We start from the raw sequence: 22650 nt of genomic DNA on the forward strand, positions 1-22650 counted from the left end.
GCGACTAGAGGGCGAGGAGGGCGGACCCTGCGGGACTGGGGAGAGCGGGAGTTCGGGCTGGGCAAACTTTCTCCGCTCCCGGGCCAGCTAGAGCCTACGGATGGAGACCCGGGACGCTCAGCCCCTATGACCAGACAAGGAAGACCGGCCTCCAGCCGCCCTCCCGGCCACCAAACGGGAGAGCGCTCGCTCCTTCACCCCAGCTCCCGAAATGCCGCCACCCCCCTTAAACACGGTCCCCCGGTAGCATACTACCCCAGACTGCCAGCCCGAGCCCTTAACGGACAGGGCATCCTTGAGTCCCCATGAACCCAGAGCCCGCGCTTCCAGGGCTGTGCCTCCAAGGTCCGGCGCTCACCTCTGGCTTCCCAGCGCCGCGCGGGGTAGTCCAGGGAGGCGCCCCGTCCAGTCCCGAGCCGCGCGCTCCGGACACGCCCCGGGACCGCTGGGTCCTCGAGGTCGCCGCGCAGCTGCTGCTCCTGCCGGCTTTCAGCCCCAAGCCGGGTCCACACTCTGGCCGGAGGACTCAGAAGCACTCAGTACGGCCTCCGAACTCCGCGCGCGCCTCGCGGGACTGGCGGCGGGACTGGTGGTGGCTCTGGGCGGGCGCGCGACGGAAGCTGGGCCGCGGCGCCGGGCAGCGGGCGGGGAACTCGCCCGGCACGCCCCCGGGGCCGCCCCGCCCACTGCAGCCGGGGTCCGCAGCGTCCTGCGCCGCTCGGGGTCGCTTGCGGGTGGTCCAGCAGCTTTCCGCGCAGCGTAAGATCGGCGCGGGCATTTTCTATTTAGTAGTATGTGTTTGCATTATTACTAGTGTGGCTAGAATTTAGTGTAGCCGTAGGTCTCAGGACTCCATTGCTCTGGGGTACCAGGGAAAGCCCTGGCTTTATTTGAATGCCCTATCCAAATAAAGCAGGCAAAATGATCCTGTTGGAATAAGACCGGCTCAGAAAATATTGGTGATTTAAGACACCTAAATAGACTCTTTCTGTGCATGCTGTGCCTCTCCTTTTCCTCTGCCTGCCTGGACGACCGGGGGCTGCAGACTGCAGGTGGTCGTACCCTAGGAAGAGTAGAACAGGTTCCTAACCCGGTGCCAGTAGGTAACACTGACTCCTCTTAAATTAATTCCCTGCGGCTGTCATGTTCTCCCTTCTCCATACATCACCACAGGCTCTTCTTTATCTTTCCACAAGAATCTGAAGCCCGGTAGAGAAGTTTAGTCGCGGCCATTTCTTTCCAAAGTTCTGCGAGTCCAAGGATGGTTGTCCGGTTCTGCTGGGTGCAAGAGGCCCTCAGGGCAAAGGGACCAGCGTGGCAAGGGCCTGAGGTAGAAAAACCAAAGGTAAGCTGAAGGAGCTGAGGCCCCTGTGGTGTGACAGGTACTCCCAGCATACCTGTGGGTAAGAGGCAGAAAGAGCCGAACTGAGGAGCCAGGGCTCAGCCATCAGAGTGTAGATTCTGAACGAAAGAGTTCAGATGTTTTAAATAATTTCCCTGTCTTCATTTAGGTTTTGGAGGTAGGAGGCAGGAGACCAAGGGTTAGGAACCCTAGTTTACAACGTGCTTCTGGACAAACACTGGTGCTCCACTTCTCCCCACCAGCTCATGTACATGCCACCATGATGCCTGGTAAAGCTGACCAACCCACTGACTGGCAAAATATGGCTCCTACCTCTTTCAGGATACTGAAATCCCAAAGGAGAGTCTTCCCACAACCCTAAAAATACGCTGCACTTCTGAGCAGTGGAATTTGAGGAGCAAAAGGAAAGCTTCCCTTTGCAGAACAGTACCCCTTTAACTCTGAACACCTAAAAAGTTTTACAAGTTAGTATTATCTCTTCTTGGTTACTTTCTTTTAAGTCTGATTGCAAACTTTCATTAGAAGGTGACATTGTGCTTTAGCAGAACATGGGACTGCTGGGGCCTCTGGCATCTGTAGGTTCCCACTCTACCAAGATGGCAAATTCAGTCTTCTCTGCATGTCTGGAGGCTCATTACCTATCACCATGACCACATACTACCAGCCAACCCAGCGCACAATGTTTGCCTGAAGTTTACAAAAATTGAATAATATCTGAGTCAGAGAGGAAAATAAAAGGGGAATATAAATGAATTGTTGGGCTGTATGAATAGTATGTCAGAGTCCAGAATTATCCATTTCTCTATCTATTCATCTATGATTTCATGCACTGAAGACTTTTTAGAATGTGTCTATTTTCTCCATCCACCTTTTGCATTTATCACATTGGTTGGGTTTTTATTTAGAATACAGGTGCTTCACACAGCTGGGAAACATTCATCTGGACTCAAACACACTGTTTCTGGCTCCTGTCATATGCCAATTGAACTGAATTAATTTAAGTCAGGGGACAAATACAGAGGGGCTCTCCCCCCAAAGACAAAGCAACTATAGGATGGGGATTATTTAGCAAGAACAGAAAAGAAGAAAGGAAAGGAAATGGCTTAAAAAGAATTAGGTAAAATTTAAGGAGGTGAAAACTTTAAAGAAATTTCCAAATTGATAGAAGTCATACAGTGCAAACTCTCAGCTTCCCTTTCACAGGAATGTAAATACAAAGGGCTTTTATTGAGAAAATACTTCTCTAACTATAAAGCAGGATGCCAAATGCAGACTGGGATTTTAAAACTATAATATGATGTTTTGATTTTTATCATTCTGAATTAGTTGAGACAGTCTTTTGAAGGTAAAGCAATAGTGAGTATGATAAAAGTCATTTTGTTTCATTAGAGCACACCCTAGTTTTGTTTTGGTTTTAAAAATATAATGGCTGAAATAAAGTGAAGCAGAAGTGGGCAAAGCAGTGAGAAGCCTGCCAAATGCTGATTTCCAGGGGAACTGGGCCAGTCTTTTTACACACAAAGGACAGCTGCTTGTGTGCAGCCAGGTTCCTGGGAATATGAGATTTTATTATAATATTGGATAAAAGTGTACAAAATAGGAAGAAAAAATAGACTGCTAGAACATTATCTACTAGGCATACACTGATATGAAGCATATATCCTCCTCAATGGCAAGCACTGTGCTTATAGATATAAGTAAATCACCTCAAAGCTAAAATGTATTTTGGTTATTTCTAAGAAGCATTGTTGTGGGGAGGGAGGTGATGTCAAAGCCTTTGGCATTTCTCTTATGCAGACTAGATAAGCCACCTGCAAACTGTGATCAACTCACTTAGGCAGCACAAGCCTTACTAAACCAGGTCATCTTAGTCATCAGATATTTTCGAGGGTCCCAAGTTGCAGATTCAAAGGCAGGCCTTGAGGTTTCAACAATATACAAGACAGATGAAACCCCTTCCTAAGTGGGATGTCCAATCTGGTGTGAGAGACCAAACTTACATTTTAAAAAATGATATAATTAATCAATTAACAATTAAATACATTCAACTCTGGTAAGTACCATGTAGGAAAGGGCAAGTATTTAGTAAAACAGCTCCCCTTTTTCAAGAAGCTTCATTCCTCTCTGTGAGAAAGCTGTCATAATAAATAGTCAAGCCTGCCTTGGGTTTGGCATAAGGACATCCTGTCAGACACTGACCACTTAGGCAGTGTACAACCTGCCCATCTTTGTTGGGGCCCTGAAGCAGAGACCCTTACTCAGTATGAAGGCACAAGGTACACTGAAGCTGGAGAGATTGTGTGATGGTTATGGGGCGAAGAGAAAGAAAGGGGCCATTCTACACAGAAGACTACTGTATTAGTTAGGGTTCTCTAGAGAAAAAGAATCAACAGGGAACACTCAAATATAAATTTATAAAAGTGTCTCACATGACTGCAGGAACGCAGAGTCCAAAATCCGCAGGGCAGGCTGTGAAGCCAACGATTCCAATGGAGGGTCTGGATGAACTCCACAGGAGAGGCTTACCAGCCAAAACAGGAAGAGCCTGTCTCTTCTGAATCCTCCTTAAAAGGCTCCCAGTGATCAGATTAAGCATCATTCATTGCAGAAGACAAGCCCCTTTGGCTGATTACAAATGGCATCAGCTGTGGAGGTAGCTGACCTGATCATGATTTAATTCTATGAAGTGTCCTCATCACAACAGACAGGCTGACACTTGCCCAACCAGACCAACAGGTACCACCACTTGACCAAGTTGACACATGAACCCAACCATGACAACCACCTATGTGAAGGACATGGGTGGGAAGACATCAGGAACATTTGTGGAACTGAAAGGAGGCCAAGGGCCCGGAGCCTGGGAATCAAGGGAAGCACAACAGAAGATAGAAAAACAGATGGTCCCACACTGGGCCTTGTCAAATATGCTGAAGATTTTGGATTTGGGCCTCAGAAGAAGAGGGAGCCAGGATTATCAAAGTGAGAAGTGATTCAACCCCAAACAAGGCACTTGCTGAGAAGATGGGGAGGAGATGATAGTTTCAAGAATCATTTAGGAAATTAAGTCTGCAAGACTTGTGGTTTGAAAGAATTTGGAACTCAGGGAGGAGGAAGAGCCAGGAATTACTTTAGGATTATGTGTGGGTGCCCAAGTGAATGATGGGGCCATTAACGGAAATAGGAAATAGAGGAAAAAACACAGCAAGCTTTATGGAGAACATAATGAGCTCAGGCTTTGCAAGGCTGTGTTTGAGGTGTCCAGGCGAGACATCCACTTGCGTGCGTGGTGTTAGGCAGGGAGCATTATGAAAGCTCAGTGAAGATATTATAATGACAGTTAAAACCCTGGATGGGAATAAGGGCACCGGAGGTGAGCATGGCGAGAAAAATAGGCTGATAAGATGCTGAAAAAAAACACACACAATCTGGCAAAGAAGACTCAGAAAGAGCAGACACAAATGAAGGAATAGAAGGAACCAAGTCGGAGAAAACAAGTGTAGAGAATTTCAGGAAAGAGAATAATGATCAGTAATGTTCACATGACAGATTTGGGAAAAACAATACCAGTGGGGTGACAAGGAAACATAATAAAAGACTGAAGACTTACTTTGTTTTAGAGTTCTCTGTTGAAGGAACTCCTACTGGAAGAAGGATTATCCTAGGTCACTAGAGTGAAAGATGTTGCCTTTTGCTGTCCGCTCCCCAGACTCTCCTCCCGTATATCCTGTCTGAGGAATACACAGAGCTGGCCTGGCCAGCTGGCAGATGAGAACACAACTGGTCTGGTAGGGCTGCCCTCCCTCTGATAGGCAGCGTCCCCATCTCTCAGGGTATGTGACATTTGGCCATTAAGAACGCAGCCCTGGAATACAAGGACCTCAGCCTCACTCCTTCCCAGAACCACGCATGCTGGATCTTTGTGTGTCCCTTGGAGCTCATTGGTTCTCTACTTTCTTCACTTTGCTTTGGGTCCTGGAAGGTTTCAGCTGGGTCCTGGCAATGGAAGTCACCCCGGCAAGAGGGCAGAGGACAAGAGGAGAATGAAGTCCTGGGTTTTGTTTCAGCTCCTTCCCGGCCAGGGCACGGTAGGCTGCCTGTGTCCCTGCTGAAAGGCATTGTACCTGCCTAGCAGCCCTCTCTGTTCAGCAGCCTCTTTCCTCTTATAAACTATAAGAACTCCTTCCTGCTCCTTTCACTGGGGTACTGAATTTATCCTTTGCTGGTTTCCCTAATCTATTCCCACACCTTGTCAATAATTTCTATATTGAAATCTACTCAACTACCAAGTTTAAGGGGATGGTCTGTTGCCACTTAGGACACTTGCTTCCCAGTTTATGCAGGGTTTTTCTCATCACAGAAATCCAGCAGGGCAAAGTAGGCATCCACATACTACTCTCAGAAACATTCACCCATATCAGTATGGTAGGAAGGTGGTTATGGTTTTCTTGAAGCTTCTTTCGAAAGAGTAAAATTTGTGTTTGATCGCTTGTTTATCTGAATGCCCAGACAGAATCTGAGAAGAAGCTTAATGCCCTGCCTTGATTTCTAGGGAAGGGTACAACTTTGAGTTTTCTTGGAGTGTGTTGCCACAAAACAATGTCAGTACAGAAGAACCTCAAGCAGAGGCTCATTTTCTCCTGCAGTCATCAAAATTTGGCATTTTTATGTAAAATATAGTCGTTTGTAGACAATATGCGTCAGGGATAGACTGGATATTGACCAAAGGACAGTCCTTTTCTCTTTTAGGAGTGGTATTCCCATGGCCAATGTAGAGAAAGGAAGTTCCTGAGCAGATGACCACCTGATCCAGTCCTGTCAGCTCATGGGGTCACAGACATTAAAGTCAGATTGTGTCTCAAGTGAATAGACTCTGTGTACATTATTTTTGTAGGAAAGCAAAATTTTTCATATGATTCCCTGTTATATAATACCTCAAATAATTTGATTTCTCTATTTCTTTTAGAGTGATATATTAGAATTTCAAGAGAGTCTTATATATATATATATTTTCTTTTTGGTTTCTTTTCTGTCCTAGCTTTTCCCTACTGCAGCACGAATCAGTGCCTTACATTAATCATTACTAAGACTTCTGTTTCTGGGAATATGCCATCTTCCCCATTGTACAGATATTCCTTATTTGGCTCAAAAGAGAAATCCCAGGAAGAAAAGGAGTGAAATCATTTGATCCTTGGTGATTTTTATCAAGAGCATTCCTGGAACCCAACCCTCCATTTCTGATACAATCACCCAAAGTAGGTCTACTGGTGTCTTGCTTTCCAGTATCCTAAGAAAAATAATACACAATGGCTGGCTTAACAACAGGAATGCATTGGTTTACAGTCTCAGAGACTTGCATCCTCCTGTGGTTGGTAGCATTCTGACTGGCCAACAATCCTTGTGTTCCTTGGTTTTCTCATCACATATGATTTTCTCTTCTTTCTCTTCTAGATTGCTGCTGGCTTCCTACCTCTGGTTCCTCCCCATGGTCTCCAGTAAAACAATTAAGTCCAATTCTAGTTCACTTGACCATGAGCTACAAACAACATTTTCAAAAGGTCCTATTTACAGTGGGTTCACATGCACAGGAACAGCAATAAAAGAAAAACTATTTCTTCTCTGCACTATACAATTCAATCTACCAAAGGAGGAGAGAACGATGCCCCACTCCACTTGAAAAAGCTGGTTTGGAGTGTATCTTTTGGCACTTCAGTTCTTGGCCTTCTGAGAACTGAATCAGAAAAGCTGTTTAAAGGTATGGGCACATTATTAAGTTAAAGTTGCTGATTGCTCATATAATTGTCTTTATTCTACATTTTGCTTTATGGATGAATACATTAGTTTCAAGGAAGAAAGATAAGACCAGGAACATTCACTTTTCAGGAATAACCATAATTACAGATATAAAGCCAACAAGTGAGGACATTTAGGCAGGACTGCAGAAGCACTGTGAATCAAGAAATTGATGGATTGCTGGTTTGGAGGGTAACTGGTCTACCTGGACCTGATGGACTCCTCAGTTTCCAAATAGTTGCTTTCTGGCTCACCCTTAATTCAACATTGAATAGTCTAGGAGAGGCTGTACAGAACTTCTGAGAGGGGGGCCAGGTGATCCCATGGGCACAGATTACCTACTACCCCTCCCACACACACGTTCACTCAAGCTACTTTGTAATGCAAACACTCAGCAAAGGAGTCATGCCCAGTGTTTCCAGCTCTGTTGCGGCTAAACAAAGTTTACCCACCATGGAGGGTTTTTGTACAAACTCCAACACATCTAGTTGCCCAGCACGTGGTCAGATCAGGTTAGTTTCTACCCTCATGCTCAGCCTCACCCACTGTATAATATGCAAGAGTAAAAAGCAGTTTGTCTTAGTAAATATGCACAATGCTATCATCACTCATATTTAAATGTTTGGTATGTAGCTAATATCTACCAAACATATATTGATCGAATGAATTAAGAGTGATGGCAAGTTGCATGTTATATTTCACAGGAAAAAAAAACAGAATAGATGAGGACCAAAAAAAGGTGTTGATAGAATGAGAGTGTATGTGTGAAAGGTACCATTAACTTAAGACAGCGGCTATGTTTGATTCATCAGCTTTGACAGCATTTCCCTTTCTTTTTTCTTACATACTTCTTAAAGTAAAATCACAAATTAAGTGACAGAGTCAAGGGATAATAAATGTGGAGAAAAGAGCTTGGTGGATACTTTTGAATTAAATATAGCATTGTATACACTTATAAAATCAATAAACTCAACAAGCTTAACTTAAATTTGGGAGTTCATGACTCCAAAGGAGTTCAGACCGAGAGTAAGCTTTTTATCTGAAAGTAATGCTTGCCAGAAATGTTACTTGTTTTGCAATATATTTCAAAAGTATTCGGTTAGCACTCAGTCTTGAAACAGAAATCCCTATGAAAGAAGAAGTACAGTAGCTCATGACATGTTCTAGTTTGCTAGCAGCAGGAATGCAATATACCAGAAACAGAATGGCTTTTTAAAAGGGGAAGTTAATAAGTTTCTAGTTTACAGTTGTAAGGCTGAGAAAATGTCCCAATTAAACCAAGTCTATAGAAATGTCCAATCTAAGGCATCCAGGGAAAGATACCTTGGTTCAAGAAGGCCAATGAAGTTCAGGGTTTCTCTTTCAAGTGAGAAGGCACATGGTAAGCACAGTCAGGGTTCCTCTCTCATCTGGAAGGACACATGGTGAGTATGGTGTCATCTGCTAGCTTCTTCTCCTGGCTTCCTGTTTCAGGAAGCTCCCTGGGATGCACATTCCTTCTTCATCTCCAAAGTTCACTGGCTGGTGGACTCTGCTTCTCGTGGTTATGTTGTTCTGCTCTGCTCTCTCTGAATCTTTCATTCTCCAAAATGTTTCCTCTTTTATTGGACTCCAGAAACTTATCAAGACCCACCCAAATGGGTGGAGACATGTCATCACCTAATCCAGTTTAACAATCACACTTGATTAAATCAAATCTCTAAGGAGATGATCTGATTATAGTTTCAAACATACAGTATCGAATAGGGATTATTCTGCCTTTATGAAATGGGATTTAGATTAAAACATGGCTTTTCTAGGGGACATACATCCTTTCAAACCAGCACATGATGTCTACTAATACCATCTCTGACTGACATAAGCAAAAGATCTCCTCCAATTTCTAGCATTATCTAGCATGTGCCATTAAAATTCAAGGTTTTATACTGTACCCGAAGGTTAATACTCAAGAAGAAGATCAAACCATACTTCCATAAACTACAAAAAAAAACTACGGAATGTTTTATTTATCCACCTTATGGAAGAACGAGATACTTACAAGCACAGTCCAGGTGACACAAGGGTGAAATTTGTTTGACTTTATTTTGCTGTTTTTTTTTGTTTCTCAAGTTTAAAATCATGCAAAAACAAGGGATTCAAACAGCAGAGGGAGTAAGTGCTATAAAATATTACTTTTTGTAAAAAGAAAAAAGTAAATAAAAGTAGAACTGGCATGTAAATACTTTCAATGCTACAGTAAAATTTGAAACCAGCTTTATTTGAAAAGTATAGTTTTTTCCCCCGATTTCAAATTTTATCTGGTATATTAAACCATTTCTTGGGGGTGGTGATAGAAAAATAATATCATAAATTTGTACAAGTCTTTGATTTTGTCAAAGTACTTCTTTGACTCAATGGGTCATTACTTTGTTCTTTATGCTGATTAATCTTGATTGCCGTTTTACAATTTAAAAACATGGTCCAAGAGGTTAAACAGCCTAACTATGATTATCTAATAAATGAAGGAACTCAGAGTAGAATCGGTTTTTTGAGTTCCCAGCCAGTGATCTTTTCACCTCCCCAGCTGCACAAAAATTTAGTTTGAATGAAAGCATGGGTGAGTCATAAGAATAAAATTAAAATGTGAGATGAATGTCAAGTTTTCGCTTTCACTCGAAGCATAAACTGTGGCCTCATTGTCTGTGCTGATGTTTAAAATCTAAGTAATGCATTTTATGAAATAGAGACAAGCGGTGGAAATTATTTTGAAAAATTGCATCAATGTTAGTATGTTATCCTATATATTTACCAAATATACCTTAAAATATATACTTAGACAAAACAAGTAAAAGGAAAGCCATTAATTCCATAATCAATTAATATAAGACTGAATATTGAATAAGTGAATATTGTCAAAATGTTTATTTAGAAAAACTGATTGCTTTGAATGGGATTATATAGCACTGTAAAAGTAATGATATCTTTGAATTGGTTTAAAAAGATTGCTACCTGTTCTGGCATTATATTTACATGGCCCCATAATGAAACCATTTACAAAGATATTGGGAAGTTTTGCTCCCTTCCATCCTCTCCATTTTCCCTCTACCCCATATAGGTAATGGCTTTTTTCAGGTTTCTTTTGTATTCTTCTAGTATTTCTTTCCTGAAAACTCTAGGGAGTTTTCCTGGGCTCTATCTAAGTCTCTACAAAAGTTATTTTTACTGAGTTATTTTTTTCAGAAACTTAAAGCTTCCAGACTGATCCTAGGCCAGATAAGTCCTGAAACTCAGTGGCACCAGCCTCTCTAAGAATATCAACCAGTTTCATTCCTCTACATCATAAGGTCAAAACCCCCTTACAGCCTAAAGAAGTTTGAATGGTCTTTGCTCAGATATCCTTAAAGATTGAGAGAAAGATTGAATAAAAGGTAGAAGGTGTAAATGAGAAATTAGGATTTAACAAATGACTGTGACATCACAACTATGTGATGATGCTGTGAGTTATTGATTATATACTTTGGATAGATTGTGTGGTGTGTGAATATATCTCAATAAAATTATGTTAAAAAGAAGGTATGATGGTAATGTCTCATCAAACAGAATAGCAGTAGAGACAGAAATTAATTTTAAAAGAACAAACAGAAATTCTAGGGTTTTTCAACCCTATTTTAATTTTAGTACGATACTAAAATGAAAAATTCACTAGAAGGGCAGAACAATAGATTTGAGCTGGCGGAAGAAAGAATCAGTGAGATTGAACATAGATTACTAGAACACAGAGAGAAAAATAAAGGAAAATGAAGAGAGACTCTTAGAAATGTGGGACAGCATTAGGTTCATTAACATAACATAATGGGAGTTTCAGAAAGAGATAATAGAAAAGAACAGAAAAAAAATTTGAAGATATAATGGCTGAGAACTTCCAAGATTTTATGTGTATATAAATATATACATATCCAAAAAGCTTGAACTATAATAGGATAAATTCAGAGTCTCAGACCCAGAAACATCAAAGTAAAAATGTTGAAAGATAAGATTATCCTGGTAGCAAAAACAGGAAAATGACTCAATATGTGCAACAATAAGATTAACAACTGATTTCTCCTTCAAAATAGTGGAAGCCGGAAGACAGTAGGATAACACATTAAATGCGTTGAAAGAAAAAACTGTTAACCAAAAGCCGTTCAAAAAAGGCCAAATTAAGACACTCTCAGATCAACAAAATTGAGAATATTCATTGCTAGAAGCCCTATCTTGCAAGTTTTTCAGGCTGAAAGCAAGCAACACCAGACAGTAATTAAAATTCACACACACACATACAACAAACATTACTGGAGTAGGTGATGATGTAGATAATTTTAAAAGGCATTTAATTGCATATTTCTGATCTTTTCTTCTCTCAATTGATTAAAAAAACAATTGCACAAAACAATATATATAATTATATTGCTGATCCTTTAACATGTAAAATGCAGTATTTGACAGGAGCACAATGGAAGTGGGCAGAAACAAAGCTTTTTGAAATAAGAATATGACAAAGGATAACTGTGTCAAATCCACAGTTTTGATAAGCAGAATCAAAAATAGTAAATAAGAATGCCAATATAAAAAACTTTATAGATATATACTTTCTCTCCTCTCATCTCAGCTTCTCTAAAAGACGTAGCATTGTATAAAGAAATAATTATAATAATATATGTCTATATTTAATCTATATAGACATAATATGTATAACAATCATAACAGCAAAGGGGGAAAATTCAGCTTTAGAATGGTAAAGTTTTTGTTCTACAGGAATTAAGTTACTTAATTTATATTAAGTATATTTTTATGTGTTAAGAAGCTTATTATAAACCTTAGAGCAACAACTAAGAACATAACATAAACTTATTAAAGGAATTTAAATGCCACACTAGTAAATATTCACTTATAGCAGGAGAACACAGTATAGGAGGAACAGAGAATTAAAAACACATGAGACATATAGAAAACAAAAGAAAATGTCAGAAGTAAATCAAGCAATACCAAGCATAATATTAAATGTGAATGGCTTAAATAATCCAGTCAAAAGGTAGTTATTGCCAGGCTGGATAAAAAGCAGCAGCAACAATATATCATATATGAAAAACAAGCTTTACATTAAAGCACACATGTTGGTGGAAAGTAAGAGGATGGAAAAGATAAACCAGACAAACAGCAACCACAAGAGATGTGGAGTGGCTCTACAAATATCCAACACTGGTTCTAGCCAAAGGAAATTAGTCAAGCAAATAAAGTAAAAGGCATCCAGATTGGAAAAGGAGTAAAACTATCTCTATTTGTAGATGATATGATCTTGTATATAGAAAACCCTATGAAATCCTCTAAAAAACTGTTAGAATTAATAAATATGCACAGCAAAGTTACAGGATACAAGATCAATATAAAAACTCATGTGCATTTTTAAGTGCATTTTTATGTATTAGCAATAAATGCCCAATGAAATTAAGAGAACAATTCCATTTACAATAGCATCACAATGCTAAAATACTTAGAACTAAATTTCACAGAAGAAATATAAGACTTGTACACTAACAACATTAGTGCAAAGTGTTAATAATAGGGAAAACTGTGTGTATGGGAGACCTCTGTACTTTCTGCATATTTTCCTGCAACTTCTTCAATAAAAACATATTTTTAATTGACAAGATGATCCTAAAAATTCTTATGGAAGGGCAATGATCCCAGAACAGTCAAAAGAATCTTTAAAAAGGTGAAAGTTGGAGGAATCACATTCTTCATTTCAAATCTCACTATAAGCTACACTGTATGATTCTCCTGTCCCTTATGTGGGGCATGGTCCCAATGTGGGACCAGACTTGTAGGGATGAGATGGGACCTGGCATCCTGGGATTGAGAAAGCCTTCTTGATCAAAAGGGAGAAGAGAGAAACAAGACAAAATAAAGTTTTCAGTAGCTGAGAGATTGCAGAGTTGAGAGGTTATCTGGAGGTTTTTCTTATGCATTATATAGATATTACGTTTTAGTTTACGATGTATTAGAATGGCTCAAGGGAAGTAATTGAAATGTTGAACTGTGTTTCGGTAGTCTTGACTCTTGAAGACTCTATAACTATATTGTTTTTACAATGTAAAACTGTGTGATTGTGAAAACCTTGTGTCAGATACCCCTTTTATCCAGGATATGGACAGATATGTTTAAAAGAAATGGATTAAAAATAAATAAATAATAGGAGGAAATAAGGGGTAAAAGTTGGGTAGATTGAAATACTATGGGTCAATGAGAGGGAGGGGTAAAGGATATGGGATGTATGAGTTCTTTTTTTTTCTTTTTATTTCTTTTTCTGTAGTGATGCAGATGTTCTAAAAATGATCATGGTAAAGAATACACAACTACGTGGTGATATTGTGAGCCATTGATTGTATAATATGATTGAACTGTATATGTGTGTATATTTCTCAATAAATTTTTTTTAAAAAAAGAAGGAATGTAGTTGTGAGGTGTGCAACTAGGTGAATGAACCTTAAAGACAGTATGCTGAATAAAATGTCAGAAACAAAAAGATAAATATTATCACCCTCACTCATATGGATTAACTATAAAATACAAACTCAGAGAATTGAAGTCAAGAGTATGGGTTATCAGATTGGGGCTCTATTGTAAAGGTTCCTAGATTGTAAGCTCTTACAGAAGTTACTTATATTTAGGAGTTATAACTGATATTTCTAAATTCTGAGATACTGAGCTATTTGTATATAACCTGGTCACTCCCTGAAACTTTAGTATTTTATGTGACACCTGAGATGCTGTGTTAGAGCACTACAGCTATGAAAGTCAGCATTACCCCATTCAGCAATTGTATAAAAAACTGAAAAAGTGATCAGAGTTTGTCTAGAGATATGAGTGAAGCTAATCTGGATAGGACTACTTCCCCATCTGGGGAATTCCTGATATTCTCACAAGCAGTGGGGACAAACCAATTCAATAGGCTGAGCCCTCAATCTTGGGGATCACCCTGTAAAGTTTATTTCTGCAAAGGAGAAGCTAAGCCTATTTATAATTATGCCTAAAAGCCACCCCCAGAGAGCCTCAGTTGTTGCTCAGAAGTGGTCTCTCTCTAACCCAGCTTGACAGGTGAACTTACTGCCTTTCCCCCTATGTGGGACATGACTCCCAGGGGTGCAAATCTCCCTGGCAAAGGGGGACCTGACTCCTGGGGATGATCTAGGACCTGGCATGATAAGAAGGAGAAAGGCTTCTTGATCAAAAGAGGGAAGAGAGAAATGAGACAAAATAAAGCCTCAGTGGCTAAGAGATTTCAAACAGAGTTGAGAGTTTATCCTGGAGGTTATTATTGTACATTATATAGAAATCCCTTTTTAGTTTATGGTATATTGGAGTGGCTAGAAGGAAGTACCTGAAACTGTTGAATTATGTTCAGTAGCCTTGATTCTTGCAGAAGACTGTATAGCTATATAACTTTTATAATGTGCCTGTGTGATTATGAAAACTTTGTGTCTGCTACTCCTTTTATTCAGAGTATGGACGGATGAGTAAAAGATAATAATAGGGGTAAAAACCAATAAATAATAGGGGAAGATAAAGGGTAAAAATTGGGTAGATTGAAATACTGTGGAATCAATGAGAGGCATTGGGTAAGGGGTATGGGATATATGAGTTCATTTTTTTCCTTTTTATTTCTTTTTATGGAGTGATGTAAATGTTCTAAAAATGATCGTGGTGAAGAATACTACTCAACCATGTGATGATATTGTGAGCTATTGATTGTATGTGGGTGGCTATTTCTCAATAAAAATATTTTATAAAAAAAGACTGTGTGATACCAGAATAAAGTTAAAACATGTAGATCAGTGGAACAGAATTGGGGGTACAGAAAAAAAACACAGTTTTGTGGTCCATTGATTTTGGGGAAGGATGCCAAGATCATTCAATGGAGGTAAAAAATAGCCACTTCAACAAATGATTTTAGAACAACTGCATTTCTACATACCAAACAATATATTTGGAGAGCTACCTCACACAATATACAAAAACAACCCACAAAAGTGATTATAGTCTTAAATGTAAAAACTAAAAAATAAAAGTCTTAGAAAAAGACAGGACTGAATACTCATGACAAAGGGTAAAGCAATAGTTTCCTGGATATGAAACCAAAGACACAAACAACTAAGGGGAAAGTATATAAAGTAGACTTTACCCAAATTGAAAACAAGCATGCTGCAAACAATGCCATAAAGAAAGTGGACACTTGGAGGCTAACAATTCTTTCATCTCACAAAATGGAAGAAAATATCCAGAATATACAAAAAGTTCTGATAGCTAAATAACAATAAGAGGGAAAAAAGCTCAATTATAAAATGAGCGTGAAAACTGAATAGACATTTATGCAAAGGATAAATATAAATTACCAAGAAGTACATGAAAATATGCACATCATTAGTCATTAGGGAAATGTAAATCAAAACCACAGTAAGATACTACTTAATACCCATTAGAATAGACATAATAAAAAATTTGAGGTGACAATGTGGAGATACCTTGCATATCTTACTTATGGGAATGTAAAATGATGTGTCCATATAACTCATAAATTCAAGAGAAATGAAAGCATGCATTTACCCAAAAATTGTTCATGAATGTGCATAGCACATTTGAATCATGATTCAAAAGAGCCGAAAAATGGAAACAACCACAATATTGTCCCTCAACTGATAAATGGGTGAATACAATGGGATATTATTCTGAAAAAAAAAATATGTAGTACTAATATGTGCTATGATGTGATAAGCCTTGAAAACATTGTGCTAACTGAAAGAGGCCTATTAAAAAGAGCATTATGTTGCATGATTCCATTACAGAAAATGTCCAGGATGGATATCTATACAGACAGAAAGCATACCGGTAGTTGCCTAGGCATGGGAGGGGATGATAATGAATGACTGCCAATGAGTATGGAACTTTTTAGGGGGTGGTAGTGATGAAAATGTTCTAAAATTAGATTTTGCTAATGGTTGCACCACTTTGTAAATATACTTCAAACCATTGTGTTGACCACTTTAAGTGGTCAATTTGTATGTTATATGAATTACATCTCAAAAAATGTTGTTCAAAAGGGAAAAAAAATAATGAAAGGAAACAGAATATTGCCATCACATTTCTGAGGAAGAAGAAACAAAATGATATATTTTATGGAAGCACTGACCTTAAAAAGTTAATTCCAATAGTAAAGGAAGAAAGTATCAAAAATAAGGGAGCTGTCTGCATGGGAAAATAGGAAAAAAAAAGAATAAAAGAGATAGAGGACAGGCCTCCGTGGCTCAGCAGGCAGAGTTCTCGCCTGCTATGCTAAAGACTCGGGTTCAATTCTCGGTGCATGCCCAAACCAAAAAAAAAAAAAAAAGAGGTAGAATATTCCATGTGTTAGTGTACCATAAGTGGCGTGCACAAAACCCTTTCTATTTGAACTATGGGTATGAATGCATTAGACTATCAAGGCATAATACAATTATCCATTAAGTTAATGTACCAATGTATATGCACAAACCTTTTTACTATACCATATTTCATTCCCCCTATATTCTTTCATGTAGGAAAAAAGGCACTAATCACTCTAAGAATAAAAACAGTATCTATACTATAACTGAACTTTTCATAACAAAACTGTAAACTTATTTTTTTAAATTAGCCAGTGTCTTATGAGTATGGTTGTTATGATGCAATCCCTGAGACTGAGTCCTCTTGCACTTTAACAGCATGTTTCTGGGATCCCAAAGCGGGAGAACAGTTCTTGGATAATGAACATAATTACAGTTTGTGAAGTTTCCTGGAATCCAGATAGAAGATTGATACGTTTGCAATTTTGATATTTCACTCAAATTGAAACAGTTATAGTTCATGGCATTGTCTTTAAAAATCAACTAGCTATGTGTTTTAGCTAGGGTTCTCTAGAGAAACAGCATCAGCAGGAAATATCCATAGATAAAAAATTTATAAAAGTGTCTCACATAACTGTGGGAATGTAGAGCCCAAAATCTGTATGGCAGGCTGTGAAACCGATGACTCCAATGGAGGGTCTGGACGAATTCCACAGGAGAGGTTGGCTGGCTGAAGGAGGAAGAGAAACTGTCTCTTCCGAATCCTCCTTAAAAACCTTCCAGTGATTAGATTAAACAGCACTCATTGCAGAAGACACTCCCCTTGGCAGATTGCAAATGCAATCAGCTGTGGATGCAGCTGACATGATCATGATTTAATTCTATGAAATGTCCTCACAGCAACAGACAGGACAGCACTTGCCCAACCAGATAAATGGGCACCACCACCTGGCCAAGTGGACACATGAACCTGACCATGACACTATGTTAAACAGAAGAACATTTTCCACCTATCCTAACCACTGGGTCCTGTTAATGGTAAATGTTTAAGTCCAGAGATCAAGCAGCAGTTAAAGAAATCTTTGCTTTTAAGAAACCTTGGTTAGACTTGTAAATATAACAGAAATTCAGGTGAACAGAAGCATGAAAAGTACATTTAAATGCACTGATTTGCTTATGTCAATCTAAAGTTACTCAATCATTTCTTTCAATTTCAGATCAGGTTGTGGCATTAATTCTACTAAGTATCTCTTATGATGTACAGAATATCTGTGCTTTACTGTTTTAAAAGAAAAGGAAATTCCAGAATGTTGTTCTCTCAACAACCCCTATTCAATTTTCTAATAACAGACAATATACCACTCTATGGCTGGATTATAGAAAAATAAGTATCAAAATACTGGTGCATACACCATATTTTACATAATTTCCTCAGTGATGTCTGAGGCAATGCACTTGTGATTAAACATTAATATCTCCAAAGTGAAATAAGGTGGGAAAAATAAAGACTAAAAGAAGTCTCGTTTCATTACAGGTCAGATTTTGTCTCCCAATGAATTTGCCGCAAAGTTCTGAGAAAAAAATTTGAATTTCATGGCTTTTGATGTTTTGGATCACATGTGATTTTGGATTTGTAATGTAAATGAAAGGGCTTGTCAAAAAAGAACTAACACATTAGTCTTGTGACAAAAGAACAAAGGACAGGAAAAAGGAAGCACTCCTCCCAGCCTGAAAGAAACCCTATTTCATCCCCCTAATTCTCATCCTCCTCGTCCATCCTTACATTCAAGCCAGAATGAAGCAGGTGGCAGGACTTTAGAGATGCTATTTAGCCACGTGATAACACAAATTTAATACATTTAAAATCCAATTTATTCCTAATCATTATGTCTGCTTTTTCTTCCCCTTCTTTCTCTGTCCCAGTATTTTCCCAGTGGTGTTAACTGAAATGATTAACATGATATGTGTGTAGATTGATATAAAATACAAATAAATGTAGTTTGACCACATCTAAGCATTAAATTTCGTTGATGTGCATGTTAGGAAACAAGCTTTTGTAAAGCTTTCCCAGATGGCAGAATTTGGAGAAAAAGATTTCTAATCAACATTCAGGGACTCCCCCAATAAAAATAACACCAATTACCTGTGAAGTGGAAGATTATATTTTATTTTGTTTATACTGAACAGAGGATAGGCAGGTAACCAAGTGAAAAAACTGCAAATTTCATATTGTTATAGAAATTAAAAATACTATATCAAATTTTTATCTCATGACTTCTTTAGTGAAGGATTTTGAAAACCTCATTATTCACACTAAAATTCAATTCCAAGAATTATATTCCATGTGAGTGAATATGTTTCCAATAAGTGTTACAGTGGAGCTTACTCTTGAGAAGTCCATTGGGGTAAATGCACCCCTTTTTTGAAGAAGCCCCAACATCTGGAGATCACCAATTTCACTATGAAACACTTTCACCTCATATTTCTTAGATTAAAATGACTGAAATTCATTTTATTCACATTTGCTTTGTGATCCTGGCTTTATTTTATTTTCTGGTAGAGACAAAAATGTAATTCATTTAGTGGAGTAATTTTAGTTTTCCTTTTAAATATGTAAAATTTCTAGAGTTTGTGCTTGTTACAGAAGGAAATAGTTTCTTGTACAGAGCTAATTCCATAAGACTGCCCCTAAAATTAAAAAAATGATGAAATTTATTTTCAATATGCAATATAAAAATAATGACTTATGGGATGAGATTGAAATTTCCTATCTCTCTTTATTTCTCTTTCTAGAATTACTGATGAAACAATATTTTTATCATAAATATACCAAGATGTAATCACTCATTGTAAGTCAGACTAGGGTAGGTTAACTGTGTTTTCATGTTGATTTCTAAGGACATAGCCCCTATTATTGTGTGATTTTTTTTCTTCAAAGATGTGGTCTTAATGGAGTCTCACCTGAAGGTCTTAGATGAAGATCTCCTCTAAAGCTCTCTCCACTCTGACTAAGCTCCAACTCTAATGTCTTTCCCACTATCTCCACTCTGCCCTCAGCATCCTGGCAACTGCTTTCATCTACATATCCACACTGCAATGGGTTCTCAAGGACCTGAGTGGAAATTCCCACTCACATTCTGAGGTTCCTTCTCTATGGCTCACTCTTTCTGGCATTCTGCCTCCCATATCCCAGTCATTTTAGTAGTTTTCAACTCATTCCTATCTTTTCTTCTCAACAGCACTACTGTTTCCTTCTTGAGAATAATCTTCCCTGAGTGATAGCCTGGAAACCTACTCATGGGATGAAAGTCTGGGTGAATTTGGGACTCACCTTGTATGTCTCCTATTATTCTAGTACCACAACTCTGCATTGGTTGCTTTCCAATGCTAGCAAAAAAGAGTTGCTTTTTAATACATTTTTCCAGGCATTATCATTGTTTATGGCAGGATGGTAAGTCTGAGTCCATCATCTATTTTCTTTTGGCTGGAAACCTAGTTATATTTTGTCTTTGATTTCTAACTTTATTCTATTTTGATCTCAGAATGTGGTCTGTCTGAAACCAAATCTTTGGAATTTCCTGAAACTTTTTAATGGCTTGCTTGCTCAGTTACTGCAACAGACATGTTAAATTTGTCAATTTCTCCTTGTGGGTCTGTTAATTTGGCTTTACGCATTTTGAGGTAACATTGTAAATTCCTACAAGTTTTGATTATATAACTTTCCTGTGTATTTGGTCCTTTACTTACTCTTACATAGTGACTATTTTTGATCCCTAATAATATTTTCTGACTAAAGCCTAATTTGAGTGCTATTATTGTAGCAACACCACCTTTCTTTTGCTATTCTTTTAATTTCTATATAATTTTTAATAATTATATTAGTGTATTTGTATATTTATAGAAATATCTTGCAGAAAGCACAGAGTTTCCACATGTCCTTACACACACTCAGTTTTCCCTATTATTAACACTTTGCATTAGTGTGGTATCTTTGTTGCAACTGATGAAACAATATTATTATAACTATTCCATTAACTGTATAGTTGATAGTTTACATTAGGATTCACTGTTTATGTTGTACCGTTCTATGTGTGTTATTTTTTTTTGTATTTTCATTCTGGCAACATATACACAACCTAAAAACCATCATTCATCATCAAAGTTCCATCATCCCAAACAGAAACTGAACCAATTAAGCATTAACTCCCATTCTTTATTCCCACACAGGCCCCTGGTAACCTGTATCCTAGTTTCTGACCCTCTGAATTTGTGTATTCTAATGATTTCATATGACAATGTTTGGCTTTTGTGTCTGGCTTATTTTACTTAACTTTCAACTCTCATCCATGCTTTAGCATATATTGAACTTCATTCTTTTTTATAGCTAAATGATATCCTTTTATTTTAGACATCTCTGTGAACTTATATATTTTAGGTGTGCCCCTTATGTTAAGAGTTGGATTTTGTTTTTCTATCCACAATGATATTCTGTAACTTCTAATTGATGAAATTAACCTATCAATAATCAATGTGATTATTGGCATTTAAATTTATTTCAATCATTTTACTTTTCTTTCTGTAGTTCCAGATTTTTCCACACTATTTTTCTTCTCCTTTATTCCTTATTTTGGATTGACTGAGATTTAAAAATTTCATTTCCCAACCTGTACTCTTTCAGAAGTTCTTCATTTTGTTATTTACTCAGTAGGTACCTTTAGAATGTAGCATGCTGTACCAGTCAGGGTCTTGACAGGAAACCAATAGCTTAAAGGAGAACATTTGCATCATTTTAGGATTTGTCCTATGATATTATCACAGTTTACTAGTACTTCAACCATCACCACTCAGAGTTCAAGAGGGCTATTCAACAGGGCTACTTTGGAAAGGGAAGCATCCCCCCTGTTGTGACCCATGTGGACAGGAGCTGGAGGCATAAATACTACCTCATTCTCCACTCACCCCTGTGCCTCCCATGAGCAAACCAGCTGAAACCCAGAGAGCCAGGGAACCAATGGCAGAGTTTACATGTGTCAGCGTCCAGGGCACACAGTAGGCTGGAGACAGTGGAGAGATGGATAAGTGGAAAATGTCTAGCACAAATGCATACTTGAAACCTATTTTGCACTTGAGGGCATGTTCAGCCGAATTTGATGGTAATCCTGAAGGAGACTGAACCAAGAGTTTGTTCATCACATAATTTTTTGTTTGTTTCTACAGGCACCCAAGGGCACTATCAACTTGGGAATATTTTAATGTATTCCTTAGCTCGCAATTTTCTGGACCACAAAAATAGTATAAATTCTAAACATGGAAAAGGACATTCTCAGGGTTACAAAATCTCCAGAGAAAAATATTTTCCTAAACAGAGCTATGGGCAAAAGGAATGTCATTTCATCTGCTTCTTTTGTCAGATACAGATTTCTTCTGGTCCAAGGCACTGTCCCCTGTCTTTCTATCCTGAGCATTGCCCTTTCCAGTTGCAAGGGTTGACTATTTCAATGGCTCCAGTCCTGACACCCCAACTAATCACTTCCATTGGGGTCCCTGACTCTGTCCTACAAACTACTCAGCAACTGTGGTGCTGGATTCTCTCCTAGGGGCACTCCATAGCTATAGTCTTTCATTTCTCCCTATGTGTCCTCATCTGCTATCTCCCCTTTGACCCAATTTCACCTGCATCAGTCTTTCAGAGATTCCGCACAGTTTATGGACTCCTGAGTACCTCAACACATTTACTATCTTCACATCTACTATCTACAAAATAAGCAACATTTCTTATCGTTTGGTTTAGAGAAGAAAAGTATCATTTCTCATTGTTTGGTGCACTCAATTCATCATCTTGTGGCTGACTGAAATAACGTTTTCTATAACTGATAAACTATGTTCAATGGATTATGCTTTAAAGGGCTAGGAAGTAAGTATTGCACTTTGGCATGACTATGAGTGAAAATGGTAAAAACACTATAGTATGGCAGGAAATTAAATATTAACTGAAGTCATGAGACCTGGTGTTAGTCTTTGTGCAGTCACTCATAAATGGTGTGTCACTGTCAAAGTGACTTATTCTATCTTGATATCAGTTTGTTCAATGCAAATAAGTTGAATTTCATTAGATGCTCTCTC

Source organism: Tamandua tetradactyla, chromosome 6, assembly GCF_023851605.1.
Source record: "Tamandua tetradactyla isolate mTamTet1 chromosome 6, mTamTet1.pri, whole genome shotgun sequence".
In the NCBI taxonomy this organism is placed as follows: domain Eukaryota; kingdom Metazoa; phylum Chordata; class Mammalia; order Pilosa; family Myrmecophagidae; genus Tamandua; species Tamandua tetradactyla.